Source organism: Mandrillus leucophaeus, unplaced genomic scaffold (genome assembly GCF_000951045.1).
Source record: "Mandrillus leucophaeus isolate KB7577 unplaced genomic scaffold, Mleu.le_1.0 Scaffold124, whole genome shotgun sequence".
Classification (NCBI taxonomy): Eukaryota; Metazoa; Chordata; class Mammalia; order Primates; family Cercopithecidae; genus Mandrillus; species Mandrillus leucophaeus.
The window spans coordinates 3525729-3544031 of record NW_012100765.1 but is presented as its reverse complement, the minus strand read 5'-3'; positions in this window follow the sequence as shown (position 1 = coordinate 3544031).

Here is an 18303-nt window from a genome sequence, read left to right as displayed (position 1 = left end):
CCCCTCAACAAACCTAATGGAAGACACTTGTAAGGCATTCAGGCTTTTGGAACTTTAAAATGTTATCAGTTCTCCAGTGTGGACTGCTGATCCCCAGTATGAGGTCAGGAGATTGAGACCATCCTGGCTAACATGGTGAAACCCCATCTCTACTAAAAATACAAAAAAAAAAAAAAAAAAATTAGCCGGGTGTGGTGGCAGGCACCTGTAGTCCCAGCTACTCAGGAGGCTGAGACAGGAGAATGGCGTGAACCCGGGAGGCGAAGCTTGCAGAGAGCCAAGATCGCGCCATGGCACTCCAGCCTGGGCGACAGAGCGAGACTCAATCTCAAAAAAAGAAAAAAAAGACAGGAGAATAAGTTGAATAAATGATGCAGAGTTAATATAAACCTTATACAGTGGCTCCCTGAGAAATTTCCCTAAAGCTTCTCCTCTTTCTCTTTTTCTCCCTGTGTCATTCTTTTTCTCTTCCTCTCTCCTCCCTCTTTCTTTCTCTCACTTTTTCATTCTTTCTTTCTCTCTGTCTCTCCCATTTTTCTCTTTCTCTTTCTCTCTCCCTCCCTCTCTCTTTCTCTCTCTGTCATTCTTTCTCTCTTCCTTTCTCTTCCCCCTCAGTGTCTCTCTCTCTCTCTTTCTCTCTATCTCTGTCTCCCTTCTTCCCAATCTGCTTCCCAATCACTCCCCTCAGACACACATACCCCAGCTGCCATGGCCAAAATATAGCCTCTGGAGATGCTATCTTTTTGGCTGCCCAAGTGTCCTTTTTCTAACAGCAAATACTGCAGGAGGGTGGCCACACATTCCATCGGAGTTGTGCGTTCCCTGGAAGCTTTAAACCCTCTTGCTGGATTTAGACTGCCTGTTGCCAAGAGACTAGTCTGGGCACCTCATTCAACTGACCTAAGTGCCTTTCTAAAGTTTTGACTGAGTTTAGCAGCTGCCAGACCCTCTCCTCTGTGTCCTTTCTTGTTCCTCATCTTGTTACTCCCAGAGCCAGCCAGAAGCAGCAGTACATAGCTCCCAAATGAAATACACTCAAGTCCATTAAGAATCACCTAAAATGTTGACTCAATTTGAAAGCGGACTATTAACAGTGCATACGTGAAGCTGACAGTACTTGTGATAAGCAGGAAAAGCAACAGCAAATACTAATGTTTTATATTTGTACAGCACGTTAGAGTTTTTAACGTGTTGTTGTAACACTCTGTTGAGATAGGCAAAGGGGGTACTATTTTGCACATGAAATCATTTGGGTTCAAAAGGGTTAAATAAATGAGGGGGAAAAAAAACAGAATTCAATCTTGGATCCACAAAGTGACTGCTCTGTACACTCTGAAATATGCCCCTCAACAAACCTAATGGAAGACACTTGTAAGGCATTCAGGCTTTTGGAACTTTAAAATGTTATCAGTTCTCCAGTGTGGACTGCTGATCCCCTGCATGAGCCATCAGGAACCACTCATCATTCTCAGGCCTCACCCAGCAGGCAGAGAATCAGAAGTGGGGCAAGATTTGCATTTGAACTAGCACTCCCAGGTAACTGATATACCTGCCCTAAGTGAGACAGAGCTTGTGAAGAGCCAGCCCCAATCTGAACAGTAGCCTCCTTAAGGAATACTACAGAAAAGCCAGGTCAGCCTGACCTCTTATCCTGAGGAGTAGCCAAAGAATCAGGACACCATTGAGATCCCATTCATCAATCTTTGAGCCCAAGTAATGGAGGAGGTTTGTCCTTGAGCACAGACAATGGAGACAAACTGTGCAGGTTCCAGCCCCAGTCCTGCCACTTACAAAGTGACCATGGGTGATACAGTTTGACTGTGTCTCCACCCAAATCTCATCTTGAACTGAAGTTCTCATCATCCCCACGTGTCATGGGAGAGACCCAGTGGGAGGTGATTGAATCATGGGGGTGGTTTCCTCCATACTGTTCTCATGATAGTGAGTAAGTTCTCAAGAGATCTGATGGTTTTAGAAGGGGCTTCTCCCTTCACTTGGCTCTCATTCTTCTCCTTCCTCCTGCCATGTGAAGAAGGACATGTTTACTTTCCCTTCCACAGTGATTCCCTTCCACAAAGTTTCCTGAGGCCTTCCCAACCCTGCAGGACCGTAAGTCAATTAAACCTCTTTTCTTTATTAATTACCCAGTCTTGGGCAGTCCTTTATAGCAATGTGAGAACAGACTAATACAGTAAATTGGTACAGAGGGAGTGGGGCACTGATAAAAGGATACCGAAAAATATGGAAGTGACTTTGAAACCGGGCAACAGGCAGAGGTTGGAACAGTTTGGAGGGCTCAGGAGAAAACAGGAAAATGTGGGAAAGTTTGGAAATTTCTAGAGACTTGAAAGGCTCTGAAGACAGGAAGGTGTGGGAAAGTTTGGAACTTCCTAGAGACTGGTTAAATGGCTTTGACTAAAATGCTGATAGTGATATAGACAATGAAGTCCAGGTTGAGGGGGTCTCAGATGGACACGAGGAACTTGTTAGAAACTGGAGCAAAGGTAAATCTTGCTATACCTTATCAAAGAGACTGGTGGCATTCTGTCCCTGCCTAGGTATCCGTGGAATTTTGAACTTGAGAGAGAATTTAGAGTATCTGGCAGAAGAAATTTCTAAGCAGCAAAGCGTTCAAGACGAAGCAGAGCATAAAAGTTTGGAAATTTTGCAGCCTGATAATGCAATAGAAAAGAAAAACCCATTTTCGGGGGAGAAATTCAACCCCATCGCATAAATTTGCATAAGCAAAGAGGAGCTGAATGTTATTCACCAAAACAATAGGGAAAATGTCTCTAGGGCATGTCAGAGACCTTCAAAGCAGCCCCTCCCAGGTCTAAGAGATAAAAATGGTTTTGTGGGCTGGTCCCAGGGCTCCCCTGCTATGTGCAGCCTAGGGACTTGGTGCCCTGTCTCCCAGCCACTCCAGCTGTGGCTAAAAGGGGCCAAGGCACAGCTCCAGCCATGGCTTCAGAGGGTGCAAGCCCCAAACCTTGGCAGCTTCCACATTGTGTTGGGCCTGTGGACGCACAGAAGTCAGGAATTGAGATTTGGGAACCTCTGCCTAGATTTCAGAGGATGTAGGGAAATGCCTGAATATACAGGCAGACATTTGCTGCAGGGGTGGGGCCCTCATGGAGAACTTCTGCTAGGGCAGTGTGGAAAGGAAATGTGGGGTCAGAGCCCCCACACAGAGTCCCCAGTGGGGCACTGCCTAGTAAAGCAATGAGAGGCCATAGTCCTCCAGACCCCAGAATGGTAGATCCACTGACAGCTTGCACCCATGTGCCTGAAAAACTGCAGGCACTCAACACCAGCTCATGAAAGTAGCCTGGAGAGGGGTTGTACCCTGCAAAGCCACAGGGGCGCAGGGGCAAAGCTGCCCAAGACTGTGGGATCCCACCTCTTACATCAGTGTGACCTGAATGTGAGACAGGAAGTCAAGGAGATTATTTCAGAGCTTTAAGATTTAATTACTGCCTAGTTGGATTTCAGACTTGCATGGGGCCTGTAGCCCCTTTGCTTTGGCCAATTTCTCTTATTTGGAATGGGTGTATTTATCCAATACCTGTACCTCCATCATATCCAGGAAGTAAATTGCTTTTGATTTTACAGGCTCATAGGCAGAAAAGACTTGCCTTGTCTCAGATGAGACTTTGGATTTCGACTTTTAGGTTAATGCTCGAATGAGCTAAGACTTTGGGGGACTGTTGGAAAGGCACAATTCTGTTTGAAATGTGAGGAATGAGATTTGGGAGGAACCAGGGTGAAACGATATGATTTGGCTATATCCCCACCCAAATCTCATCTTCAGTTGTAGTTTCCATAATCCCCACATGCTGTAGGAGGGACCTGGTGGGAGGTAACTGAATTATGGAAGCGGTTCCCCCATGCTATTCTCATGATAGTTAATAAGTTCTCATGAGATCTGATGGTTTTAGAGGGAACTTCCCCCTTCACTTGGCTCTCATTCTTCTCCTTCCTGCCACTGTGTGAAGAAGGACATGTTTGCTTCCCCTTCTGCCACGATTGTAGGTTTCCTGAGGCCTTCTCAGTCCTGAAGAGCTGTGAGTCATTTAACTCTCTTTCCTTTACAATTTATCCAGTCTTGAGCAGTTCTTTTTAGCAACATGAGAATAGACTAATAAAATGGTTAAGTTAATTAATCTTTCTGTGCCTCAGTTTTCTCATGTGTAAAGTGGAAATAATGATAGGGTTACTATTACACTTCTTAAAATTATTAGATTAAAAGAGTTTAGCAGAAGTCAAGCACTTAGAACACTGCCTAGCATCAAGTCATTATTGAATGAGTGTTGGAAATTTATAACAAAAAACTCCTTTCCCTAATTATAGATCTTTGAAGTGACACACATTGCTAGTAGCCAATACAGGCTAATGGGATTTCCAGCGCTGGGTGTAATATCTACAACTAAATACTTACTATGATAAGTATTCAATACATATTCATTAAAGGATAAAATGGTACAAAGTCCAACATTTCACCTGGATGAACAATGTGAATATGAACTAGATGGAATCAAGTATCCATCCTTTGGTCTCACAGACCAACCTTTCCCAAAGCCTTTGAAGTTTGTCCTGAGAAGAGGCATACCATACATTATAAGTTTTGTTTTGTCTTGTTTTAATAAGGCTTTATATAAATTCTAGCTGAGATCAGCATCATTATCATTTCTGGAGGCAATACAGGTGGCTCCCCAACTGAGTCGTGATAGTCCTGTGCAAATATGCACTTCATCAATCCTATTCCCACCGTGCCCTCTGTTTCCTCATTCCTTCCTCTAACAGCAGCTCAGCATTCACAATCTACCCCTGCTGTTTATGGTTTCATAGGGCAGTGCCATCCCTTGGATATTTTAGAGAGCAATGCAATAAACAAAATTTTCCAGAGTTGTTCATTTTCTAAAGAATAATTGAATTGCTGAAATATTATTTGGCTACAAAAAAGTTGGTAAGTTTTGAGTACTGTTGACTTAAATGCACACATATGAGTCTACCCAACAATATTTTAATCATTATACTCTTTGAAAAAGCATAAGGAGAAGCTGTCACTCTGCACATGGTAAAAATGGCAGCCACTTGGAGCCACCCATGAAGATGTTAAGGCTGAGCTCTTGGAGAGATGTAGATATTTTCAGCATGGGCAGGAAAGAGCAAGTTTCCCTAAAAGAAAACACATTGACAACAAGGGAACAGGTTGTTTCTATTGTCAATGCCCTAACAACGTTCTTAAATTAGCTTTTTAAGAGAACCCTTTTCTGCATGCCTGATGACTCTCAGACCACCCAAGTTAATTTGATACAAATGTAATTTAAAAGATTCCATGTGTGTCTTAGAGAAGATTTGGGTATGTGGGGGTTGAGGTTTGTTTCTCTCTCTTTAGTTTTAAAAAAGAAAAACCTTTATCATGTACATGCTGTTGAAGGTGAGGATTTTCTACTTAATCATTACTCATAATCTAAGATAACATTAAAATAAATGGATTTTACAATCTCCATTACCATTCCCATTAACATAAAATACAAATCAAGAAGGTGGTTCTTTCATGGAAGCGTGTGGGCATAATTTCAACTGGAGTCCATAGGAATAACTGAGTAGATATTGGTTAGTAGATGAAGTACTTTATGTTATGTTTTGGGCTGTGAAAATCAAAATGAATTCTCTTATAAAAGACAGAAACCAGAAAAGGAATCTGAGTTGTTCTATGACAATTTACTCTTTTTTCAAGGATGAAGCAAATGAAGTGAAGACCTTCTGTGCTGTATCTATGACTCCTTGATACTTTTCTGGTATTCAACAGAACACTTAAAAGCAATTGGCAATATAAGAGAAAAATGTGTAGGTGATTCTGTTTCATTTATTTTTATCCATCATCTTTAATGAATGGTTTCTTATTTTCTTACATGTAATGTCAAACTCATAGCATAAAAATTCCTAGGGCTAAATTAGTCGAGCATGACCTAAATTTGCCAGAAGTTGAGATTTGATTCTGTTTTTAAAGTGTCTTTAGAGAAAGTGGAGAATGTAGAGTTCAGAGTCAGATATTTTTAGGTTCAAATCCCAGTTCTGCCTCTGGTTCTCTTTGAGCTTAGGGAAAGTTAGTAAACTTCTCCATTGGTTAGTTTTGCTAGCTAAAAACTTGATATAAAGCCATTGCAAGTATTAAATGGGGGTAACCTTTGTGAGGTGCTGAGTGTGGTGAATTAAAGGGAATGGCTGAGGTGGGTATATTTTTCTGAGAGGTCTTGGGCAATCTGAGGGTTCCCAGGGGTGGCTAGCACACCAGCCCCCAAGACCACTGTTCACCCAAGTTGCAGATTTGTTTTGTGTTTGGATGAGAGTATGAGGAAGTCGATCACTCCATTAAGATGAATTACTTCATAATATATTTTGAAGAGAATGAGACTGGATGAAGTCATAATTCAAAGAAATGGATGGGAAATATCAAATCACGAGTTTCAAGATCTGTGAACCATAAACAAAAAAATTATTGTCTACAAAATTTTCTTTTACTAAAAAAGAAAAAAAAAAGAATGAAATATGCCTCTAATTTAAGGACAGAAGGCCAAGTACAAACCTGGAACAGTCAAACAAAGGTGAATCATAAAGCTGTCAAGGAAAGATACCCCTTACATAGAGAAGCTCTAACAAAGGCTTCTTTAGACAGGTCAAAGAAAAGTAGATGCATGGAGAAGGAATGGAGAAGGGCTATATTAGGGTAAATCATCAGAGCTGATGATACTAAGTTGGCTCAGTACCTAAACAATATTCACTATACGAAAGGATTCTCGCTAATGCTTTATGTGGATTGCATTGTCCGAATGAGGATTAAAAAGCAATGCACCAAAAAAAAAAGTGAGGAAGAAAGCCTAGAAAGAAAGAAAGAAAGAAAGAAAGAAAGAAAGAAAGAAAGAAAGAAAGAAAGAAAGAAAGAAAGAGATAGAGAGAGAAAGAGAGAAAGAAAGAGACAAAGAGACAAAGAAAGAAAGAATAGTTTCTTTGGAAAAATATCCACATCATTTTAAAATCTAAAACTGAAATCATGTTTAGGATCAAACCTAGGATATACTAGCTTTTCACCTTTCTTGGCTGAACATCACTCAAATAAAATTTGTTGAAATGTATACTAATAATACGTATGCAAAGGTAAATTCACTTCAAGAGGTTCTAAAATAAAATAATAAAGTACCTAGTATATTACTGTGCACATAGATTATACCCAATAAATTAGAGCATTGTTATTACTAAATAAATATTCCAGTAGTTCAAAATATGAAATACTTTTATCCCATCTCTGTGGCTCAGATTCCTATGCTACTATTTAAGCCCATTGGATCATTAGCACAAAGAGGCATAAGGAGTATAACAATTATATTCAAATGTTCTCATTTTCAAAGTTCGTAATATAAGTTCTTTCAATTTTTGTGATTTGTTTTTCAATCCCTTGATCTCTTTTCTTGATTTTGTCCTAAATTATCTCTGTCCTCCATAAGTGCTCCTTGCAGACCAATCATCACTCCAGACCTACCTCTTGCATGCTTTTCATATTTCAGTCTTCTCTATTACCTGCACTTTTAATCCCATCCACCACATCATTTCCAGTTTATTCAATCCCTTCTCCTGTTCAGTTATCCATTCATCTTCCACTCTGGTTTTTAGTTCAATGGTTTTCAAACTTTTGGTCTGAGGACCTTTTGACACTTTTTAAAAATCATCAAGAATACCAATGAGCTTTTGTCTGTGTGGATTATATCTATGAGTACCTATTATATTAGATGTTAAAACTGAGAAATTCTAAAAAATATTAATGCCTCTTGCAATAGCACTCACAATCTCTTTATATGTTAACATACATATCTTTGTGAAAATTAATTCTGCTACAAAAAAAGAGCAGTGGGAAGAGTGACATTGTTTTACACTTTCACAAATTAGTATCTGGTTTGATGGAAGATAGTTGGATGGTCATATCTGCTTCTGCATGTTATTTGTTGGAATATGTTGGATTAGTTGAGGTAAATTAAGACTATTCATCATCATGCAGATCTATAGATGGAAAACGGAGAAGTGTTTTCATAACCTTTTCAGATAATTATAGATTTTCTTCTTTGACACTCAACACCCAACATGGGTAATTTCTTAAGGTCGGTTTTAATATGGGATGGGAAACCATATCAGTGAAATGTTCGTAATCTGTTACAGTAAAATCAGTTGGTCTATCTTACACATTAATGGATTGGTTGCCCATGCGTGATTTTATATCATCATGCATTATTCATTTGGAAAATATTGGTTCCCTGAGTAATGCAGATCTTTCAAATGTTGACACATTTAATTATGCAATATTAAAAAATTGTATCTGTTACTATCACCACCAATCTCATCACAAAAGTCTTTAAGTATTGTGAAGCTGTCAAGTTCATGGTGGTGGATAGAAGTCTTCCAAAATTCTAATTTTCACTTGAAAGCTCAAATTTTTATCATAGGCAACAACTTCTGTCAGTTGTTTCCCTTGAAGTGACAGGTTCACTTTTTTCAGTTTTGAGAATGTGTCTGCCAAATAACAGATCTGAATAAGTCTTGCTTTTCTGCCAGTCGTTTTTTCAAGTAAAAATGGTATTCCACGAAAAAAATGGCTAGATCAGTTCACGGCACAAATGATCTTACAAGTACTTTTCCTCAAAGTGACCATCGTACCTCATTTAGCAGCAGAAGTGTCTTGTCTATCTTTCACATTTAATCATACAAAATGTTAAAAAGATATACTCACCAGCCACCCCTGCCACTGGTAGTCAGGTGGACAACATCTGCTAGAGCTTCTGGCCCAGTGGTCCTGCTTCTGCGGGAACTCAGCTGGAGGATGCAGCCTCCTGATATCCTGGGAAGCACCCAGGCAGCAGAGCATGTGACCCCACCCACCCCCACCACTGATAGCCAGGCATGCAATGTCTACTAGAGCTTCCAACCCAGTAATCTTGCTTCCATGGGAACTCAGACAGTGGGCATGACCTCTTGTCCAGAGAGGAATCCAAGCAGCAAGGTAACAGTCCCATCCACCCCCACTGTTCGTAGCTGGGCAAGCCACGCCTGCTGGAACTTACAGCTCAGCAGTCCTATTTCTGCCTGAATTTGCCAAGGGGCACAGCCTCCTGTTGCCTTGGAAACACCTGGATGGCAGGGTGGACAACTCCACTGACTCCCACCTCCCATAGTCAGATGGGTGACACCTAGAGAGCTTCCAACCCAGTGGTCCAGCTTCCACCTGAACTCTGTGGCCAGGCACAACCCTGTGTTTCCCCAGGTAGGACACAGACAGCAGATTAGATTAGGGCTGACTTGGCAAGGATACAGCTTTTCTGCCAACTGTGGCCCCCACCTGAGAAAGCCCTCTGTACCAAAACATCTAACTAAAAAAAAATGCAAGTGTAGAGAGAGTAATCAGAGAAAGCTCCTCCAAAACCACTGAATCCACTTTATACCATAATCAAACTCCCATGGGCACCAAAGAAGATAAAGGCAAAAAAATCCATCCAAAGGACATCAACTTCAAAAACTGAAGGAACATCAGCCCACACAAATTAGAAAGAACCAGCACAAGAACTCTGGCAACTCAAAAAGCCAGAGTGCCTTTTTTCCTCCAAAGGAACACACTAGTTCCCCAACAAGGGTTCTTAAGTGGGCTGAAATGACAGAAATAGAATTCAGAATATGGATAGGAGTGAAGATCATCAAGATTCATGAGATGTCAAAAGCCAATCCAAGGAAGTTAAGAACCACAATTAAAAAAAAAAATACAGGAGCTAATCAATGAAATAGCCATTATAAAAAAAAAAACAAACTGATTTGATGGAGCTGAAAAACACACTACAAGAATTGCATAATATAATCATGAGTATTAACAGTAGATTAGACCAGGCTGAGGAAAGAATCTCAGTTCTAAGACTGGCTTTCAGAAATAACTCAGTCAGACAAATATAAAGAAAAATGAATAAATAAGAATGAACAAAACCTCTGAGAAATATGGATTATGTAAAGAGATCAAATCCAAATCTATGACTAATTGGCATCCCTGAAAAAGACAGAGAGAAAGCATGCAAACTGGAAAACATATTTCAGAATATCAGCCATGAAAACCTCCCCAAACTCACTAGAGACACCAACATCGAAATCTGGAAAATGCAGAGGACTCCTGTGAGATGTTACACAAGAAGACCATCCCCAAAACATGCACTCATCAGATTCTCCAAAGTTGAAATGAAAAAAAACAAAACAAACAAACAAAAAAAACAGTTAAAGGCAGCTAGACAGAAGGGGTAGGTCACTTACAAAGGGAACCCCATCAGGCTAACATGGACCTTTCAGCAGAAACCCTACAAATCAGAAGACATTGGAGGCCTATATTCAGCATTCTTAATGAAAAAAAAAAAAATCAACCAAGAATTTCATATCCAGCCAAACTAAGCTTCATAAGTGAAGGAGAAATAAGATTATTTTCAGACAAGCAAATGCTAAGGGAATTTATTGCCATCAGACCTGCTTCACAAGAGGTCCTGAAAGGAACACTAAATATGGAAAGGATAGACTATTACCAGCCACTACAAAAGCACACGTAAGTAAATAGAATACTGATACTATAAAGAAACCACACAAGTAAGCCTACCTAATAACCAGCTAACAACATGATGACAGGATCAAATCCACACATATCAATACTAACCTTGAATGTAAATGGACTAAATATCTCAATTAAAAGGCACAGAGTGGCAAACTGGTAAAAAAAAAAAAAAAAAAAAAAGCAAGACCCAGTGGTTTGTTGCCTTCAAGAGACCCATCTCACATGCAACAACACCCATAGACTCAAAATAAAGGAATAGAGAAAAATCTACTAAGCTAAATCTACTAACTAAGACACTTAAAAAGCAGGGTTTGCAATCCTAATTTCAGACAAAATGGACTTTAAACCAACAAAGATTAGAAAAGATAAAGAAAGACATTATATAAAGATATAGGGTTCATTTCAACAAGAAGATCTAACTGTCCTAAATATACACACCCAACACAGGAGCACCTAGTTTCATAAAGCAGGTTCTTAGAGACCTATAAAGAGACTTAGATTCCCACACAATAATAGCGGGAAATTTCAACACACTACTAACAGTACTAGATTATTGAGGCAGAAAATTAACAATGATATTTAGGACCTGAACTCAACACTTGACCAAATGGATCTAACAGACATCAACAGAACTCTCCACCCCAAGCCAACACATATATTCTTATTGCCATACGGTACATACTCAAAAACTGACCACACAAGCAGACACAAAACAATACTTAACAAATTTTTTAAAAAATGAAATCACACCAACCACAATCTTGGACCACAGTACAATAAAAATAGAAACCCAGATAATAACTCAAAACCATACAACTACATGGAAATTAAACAACCTACTCCTGAATGACTTTTGGGTAGACAATGAAATTAAGACAGAAATCAAGACATTCTTTGAAACCAGTGAGAACAAAGATACAATGTACTATAATCTCTAGGACATAGCTAAGGACGTGTTAAGAGGGAAGTTTATAGCACTAAACACCCACCTCAAAAAGTTAGAAAGATCTCAAATTAACAACTTATCATCACAACTAGAAGAACTAGAGAAGTAAGAGCAAACCAACCCCAAAGCTAGCAGAGGACAAGAAACAAACAAAATCAGAGCTGAACTGAAGAAATTGAAACACACACAAAAAATACAGAAAATCAATGAATCCAGGAGTTGTTGTTTTGAAAAAATTAATCAGGTAGATTAACCACTAGCTAGACTAATTAAGAAAAAAAGAGAGAAGATCCAAATAAACACAATTTAAAATGAAAAAAGAGGTGTTACCACTGACTCCACAGAAATGCAAAAAACTCTCAGAGACTACTATGAACACCTGTATGCACACAAACTAGAAGATTTAGAAGAAATGGATAAGTTCCTGGACACATACAACTTTCCAAGACTGAACCAGGAAGAAATTGAATTCCTAAACAGGTAAATAGCAAGTTCCTAAACTGACTCAGTAATAAAAGGCCTGCCAACCACAAAACAGCCCAGGACCAGACAGATTCACAGCTAAATTCTACCAGATGTATAAAGAAGAGCTGGTGCCATTTCTACTGAAACTGTTAAAAAAAATAAAAATAAAAATAAGGTGGAGGAATTCCTTCTCACCTCTTTGTGTGAGGCCAACATAGTCCTGAACCAAAACCTGGCAGAAACACAACAAAAAAAGAAAACTTCAGGCCAATATCCTTGATGAACATAGATACAAAAATCTGCAACAAAATCCCAGCAAACTGAGTCCAACAGCACATCAAAAAGCTAATCCATCATTATCCATTAGGCTCTATTCCTGGGATGCAAGATTAGTTCAACATATGCAAATCAGTAAATGTGATTAATCACATAAAGAGAACTAAAAACAAAAACCACCTGATTATCTCAATAGACACAGAAAAGGCTTTCAATAAAATTCAACACCGCTTCATGTTAAAAATCCTCAGTAAACTAGGTATTGAAGGAACATACTACATAATATTATAAGAGCCATCTATGACAAAACACAGCCAACATCATGTGATTGGGGAAAAGCTAGAAGCATTCCCTTGAAAACTGGCACAAAACAAGGATGCTCTCTCTCACCACTCCTATTCAACATAGTATTGGAAGTTCTGGCAAGAGCAATCAGGCAAGAGAAAGAAATAAAAGACATCCAGATAGGAAAAAAGGAAGTCAAACTATCCCTGTTTGCAGAAAAGATGATACTATATCTAGAAAACCCTGTAGTCTCTACCCAAAAGCTCCTTGATCTGATAAACAACTTCACCAAAGTTTCAGGATACAAAATCAACATTCAAAAATCACTGGCATTCCTATATACCAACACCACCCAAGGCGAGAGCCAAATCAGGAATGCAATCTCATTTACAGTTGCCACAAAAAGAATAAAATACCTAGGAATACAGCTAACCAAGGAAGTGAAGATCTCACACTGCTCAAAGAAATCAGAGATGACACAAACAAATAGAAAACATTCTATGTGTATGGATAGGAAGAATCAATATTGTTAAAATGGCCATGCTGCCCAAAGCAATTTACAGAATCAATGCTACTTCTATCAAACTATCAATGACATTCTGCATAGAATTAGAAAAAACTGTTTTAAAATTCATATGGAACCAAAAAAGAGCCAGAATAGCTAAGGTAATCCTAAACAAAAAGAACAAAGCTGGAGGCACCACATTACCCAACTTTAAGCTATACTATACGGCTACAATAACCAAAACAGCACAGTACTGGGACAAACACAGACACATAGGCCAATGGAACAGAGTACAGAGTGTGCAAATAGTGCCACACATCTACAACTATCTGATCTTTGACAAAAACAAGAAATGGGGAAAGGGCTCCCCACTTAATAAATGGTGCTGAGATAACTGGCTAGCCATAGACAGATGATTGAAACTAGACCCCTACCTTATACCACATGCAAAAATCAAGTCAAGATGTATTAAAGACAAATGTAAAACTTAAAACTATAAAAACACCAGAAGATAACTAAGGAAATACCATTCTGGACATAGCATTTGGCAAAGATTTCATGACAAGGACACCAAAAACAATTGCAAGAAAAACGAACATTGACAAATTGAATCTCATTAAACTAAAGAGCTTCTGTACAGCAAAAGAAACTATCAACAGAGTAAACAGACAGCCTACAGAATGAGAGAAAATATTTGCAAACTATACAACTGACAAAGGTCTACTATCCAGAATCTATAAGGAACTTAAACAAATTGGCAAGCAAAACCCAAGCTACCCCATTAGAAACTGGGCAAAGGACATAAACAGACATTTTTTTAAGAAGGCATACATGTAGCCCACAAGCATATGAAAAATGCTCAACATCACTAATTACTAGAGAAATGCAAATCAAAACCAAAATGAGATACCATCTCACACCAGTCAGACTGCCTATTTGTAAGACAAAAACGAAACACACACTTTCCACAGAACCCAAAAAAGATATACTCAAAAGCTGAGATTTAATAAACTTAATAATTGTTATTGCTTCATTAAGAACTTTTTTTTTTTTTTTTCCCTGAGACAGAGTCTCGCTCTGTCACCCAGCCTGGAGTGCAGTGGCCGGGATCTCAGCTCACTGCAAGCTTCGCCTCCCGAGTTCATGCCATTCTCCTGCCTCAGCCTCCCGAGTAGCTGGGACTACAGGCGTCCGCCACCTCGCCCGCTAATTTTTCGTATTTTTTAGTAGAGATGGGGTTTCACCGTGTTAGCCAGGATGGTTTCGATCTCCTGACCTCGTGATCCGCCCGTCTCGGCCTCCCAAAATACTGAGATTACAGGCTTGAGCCACCGCACCGGGCCAAGAACATTCTTAAGTGAAACTAGCGTTTCTTTCCCCATGAGCGCATGACAGTGGTGAAACAATGACCACCAGTAGAGTTTAGTACCACTGACTTGATTTGTGCTAATGTGGCCACAGCATTTCTCATGCTGGAGAACCGCTGCTTTAGATGTTTCTGCACACTATTTAAAACCACACTTCCTTTCCTCATGAGGGCTTCAAGAACCAAGATTTGATAAAATTGCTTCTCTCCCCTTAAACTTGTGCATGTTGATACATCCCTGAGTCTCTCTACATCTTGTTTTGCCTTGACTTTAGGTATTTATATGAAGCATTTAAGGGATATACACTCTTGCTGATTGCTTGATTGATTTTTTAAAAAGCTTCAGAAATCAACTGCACATTAACAGGTTAGAGTACACCTGGCTTAAGTTCCAAGCGACTGACTCATTAAGGAGAATGTTGAAAAGCTGGAGGGTGTCCAGGAGAGGTCAGCTGGGTGAGTGGAATGGCTAAAACCACATCCTTTTAGTACCTCTTGTGAGAACTAAAGATGTTCATGCAAAAGATCTCTTGGGAGGACAAAGAGGCTACCATCAAGTAGAAGAATTGTGCTGTGTGGAAACGTTATTAGATGGCTTGCTCATAGCCCAGAAGACTATTTTTAATTCAATATTTTTTCTAAAAAAAGACTTTCTAAGAACTCTCTGTCCACCAATGGAAAGGGCTATTTTGAGATGTTGTGAGCATCAATCAACATACTGGGCACAGGCTGAAAGAAAAGGGAGACTGAGATACCAAGGTCTGGAAAAGCACATAGTTTGCAGAACACTCACTTTGGAGGCCTCCCAAGCTCGCCATAGCTTGCCTGCTTGTTTTCATATCTGCGTGGATAAATAAATGTGTCCAGAGGTAGACCACAGCTGGGAATACTTGTTTGGTTGCATTACCATTAAACACTTTTACCTCTCATCAGAGGTCCATATTCCCTTTTTTTTTTTTTTTTTTTTTTTTTTGAGAGACAGGGTCTTGCTCTGTCACCCAGGCTGGAGTGGAGTACAGTGGTATGATCTCAGCTCACTGCAACCTCCACATCCCAGGTTCAAGCAATTCTTTTGTCTCAGCCCACCAAGTACCTAGGATTACGGGTATGCACCACCATGCATGGCTAATTTTTGTATTTTTAGTATAGACAGGGTTTCACCATGTTGGCCAGGCTGGTCTTGAACTCCTGACCTCAGATGATCTGCCCATCTCGGGGTTCATATTCCTTTTGAAAGCAGGAGTTGGACTGCGGTATCCTAGGAGATGCTGTCAAAAGCCATGGAAGCAAATGCGCAGGTATGCAGAAAAGCACACAGAATTTCAAGACACCAACAGACCCTAGATTAAGAAGGCCTAAACTGATAACTTCTAATGTCTTTTCCAACTCTCAGGTTCTATACTTCCATATAGCTTAGGCATTAAGATGCCTTAATAAAATAACGTTTTCATAATTTCTTGTTCCATTTATTATAAAAGTAAAAAAGATATGTTTGATAAATTAAAAAATAAATTGGGCTGGGGGGATTAATTCTAGCAAAGTCAAGGTATTGCTGCCCAGTACCTAGTGTCAGGGAGGATGGTTATCTCCATATCCAGTGCATGATACTGATACATACTGAAGACATACCCAAGACTGGGCAATTTGTAAAGAAAAAGAGGCTTAATGGACTCACAGTTCCACATGGCTGGGGAGGCCTCACAATCATGATGGAAGGTGAAGGAGTAGCAAAGGCATGTCTTACATAGCAGCAGGCAAGAGAACGTGAGCAGGGGAACTGCCCTTTATAAAACCATCAGATCGCAAGAGACTTATTTACTATCACGAGAAAACCCGCCCTCATGATTCAATTGCCTCCCACTGGGTCCCTCCTACAATACCTGGGGATTATGGGAACTACTACTCAAGATGAGATTTGGGTGGGGTCACAGCTAAACCGTATCAGCCAGATAGGTTTTAAAAGCCTTTATGGGGTGGTGGAAACAAGCGGATGCTGGAAATCAATCAGGGGCAGGATCAGGACTTGTTTGTGGGCTCAAGTGTCTTGTCTGGGTGCATTAGATGAATCATTTAACCCCACCTATAAAATATATGTATGTTTGTATGTTTTCGTACCTCTCACAGAAATATTGTAGTGGCACCATCAGGGATTTTTTTCCCCCCACAATAAAGCTCTACCAACACTGGGATTTATTAAAATTTGTTTGAATGCTTGCCTCAGGAAACTATTTACTGAGAGAACTGAAAAATTAGTTGGTCAAAGGAAATGCAGCTAATACTCTGTGATTAGAGCGGCACATTTAACACAGTGTCTCATTAAATGGTCTTTGACAAATTCACTTAGATTATCTTGGTTATGACTTGTGACAAGAACCAAGAAATGGCTTGAAGGCCTGGCGGGCCAAAGTGACAGTAAATGGTCGCTGAGTTGTGAGAAAATGCAACAGGGAAGGGGTGGGGGCAAGAAGGATAAAGAAGGGAGCTTCAGGGATTGATGCTTGATCTGGTCTTATTTAATATCTTCATTAATGATCCGGAAGAGGGGTAAATAGCCTGTTAATTAAGTTTTCAAATGAGACTAAATTGGGAGATGTTGTAAACATGCTCAAGGACAAAGTAACATGAAGGCACCTTGAAAGGCTGGAAGGATAAGCTTGAACAGAAAAAGCCAAAAACGTGTGTATTTTAGAAGCAAGCAGTGGGCAAGAAACAATAGGAGCCCCTGCATGTCTTTTGGGTTCTCTTGTTCCTCCTTTATTTTCTCACTGTGGTGGAGCAGATGCCTGTCAATACCACTTGGGGGCATTCAGGTCTGCACACCTTGAAGCTTGCTCATGGATCCTGCCTGTAGGGTCTATTCTGGCCTTAGGAGTAGGAGAAGCCAGAGGTGTGGGAAAGTTAATGCCCCAGAAACAGCTCTCAGCCAAAGGTGAATGGAGGGGAGTAGATAAATACCCACACCTTCTTCACCCCTCCGTTTGGGTAACTCCGATGGCTGCCAGAATTCCTCAGCAAGACAGACCTTCAGCTGCCCACGGAGGTAAGTGGCATGAGGTTGAGCCCTTTATTGGCTTCCTTTACTTTCCTATCACTTCCCAGCTCATCTACCATGGTTGAGTGGGATCATCTCTGTCTTGGTCCATTTTTTGCTGCTATAATAGAACACCACAGACTGGGTAATTTAAAATGAATCCAGGGACCCAGGGGACCTTTGCAAAAGGAGGCTGAGTACCTTTAATGGGGTTTGTATTCATGTTTAGGATTAAAATCCTAAATCGGTCAACCAAGCCCACCTGTCCCATCAGACTCATGTTTCTGAAGATAACCTTATTAAATAGGGTTCTCAAACAGTGGTCTAGAAACCAGCAGCTTCAGACTCACCTGGGAACTTGTTTTTAAAATGCACATTCTTAAAAAAAAAAGTTTTTATTTCAATACCTTTTGGGGTACAAATGGTTTTAGATTACATGGATGAACTGCATAGTGGTGAATTCTGAGATTTCAGTTCATGCTTTATCCCAATAGCATATGTTGTACCTAATATTTAGTTTTTAATCCCACGTCCCCGTCCTACCCTCCCCCTTCTGAGTCTCCAAAGTCCATTATACCACTCTGCGTGTCTCTGCATACCCATAGCTTAGCTCCTACTTATAAATGAGAATATAGGGTATTTGGTTTTCCATTCCTGAGTTACTTCACTTAGAATAATGGCCTCCAGGCAGGGCGCAGTGGCTCACGCCTATAATCCCAGCACTTTGAGAGGCCAAGGAAGGCAGATCACCTGAAGTCAGGACCAGCCTGACCACCATGGAGAAACCCGGTCTCTATTGAAA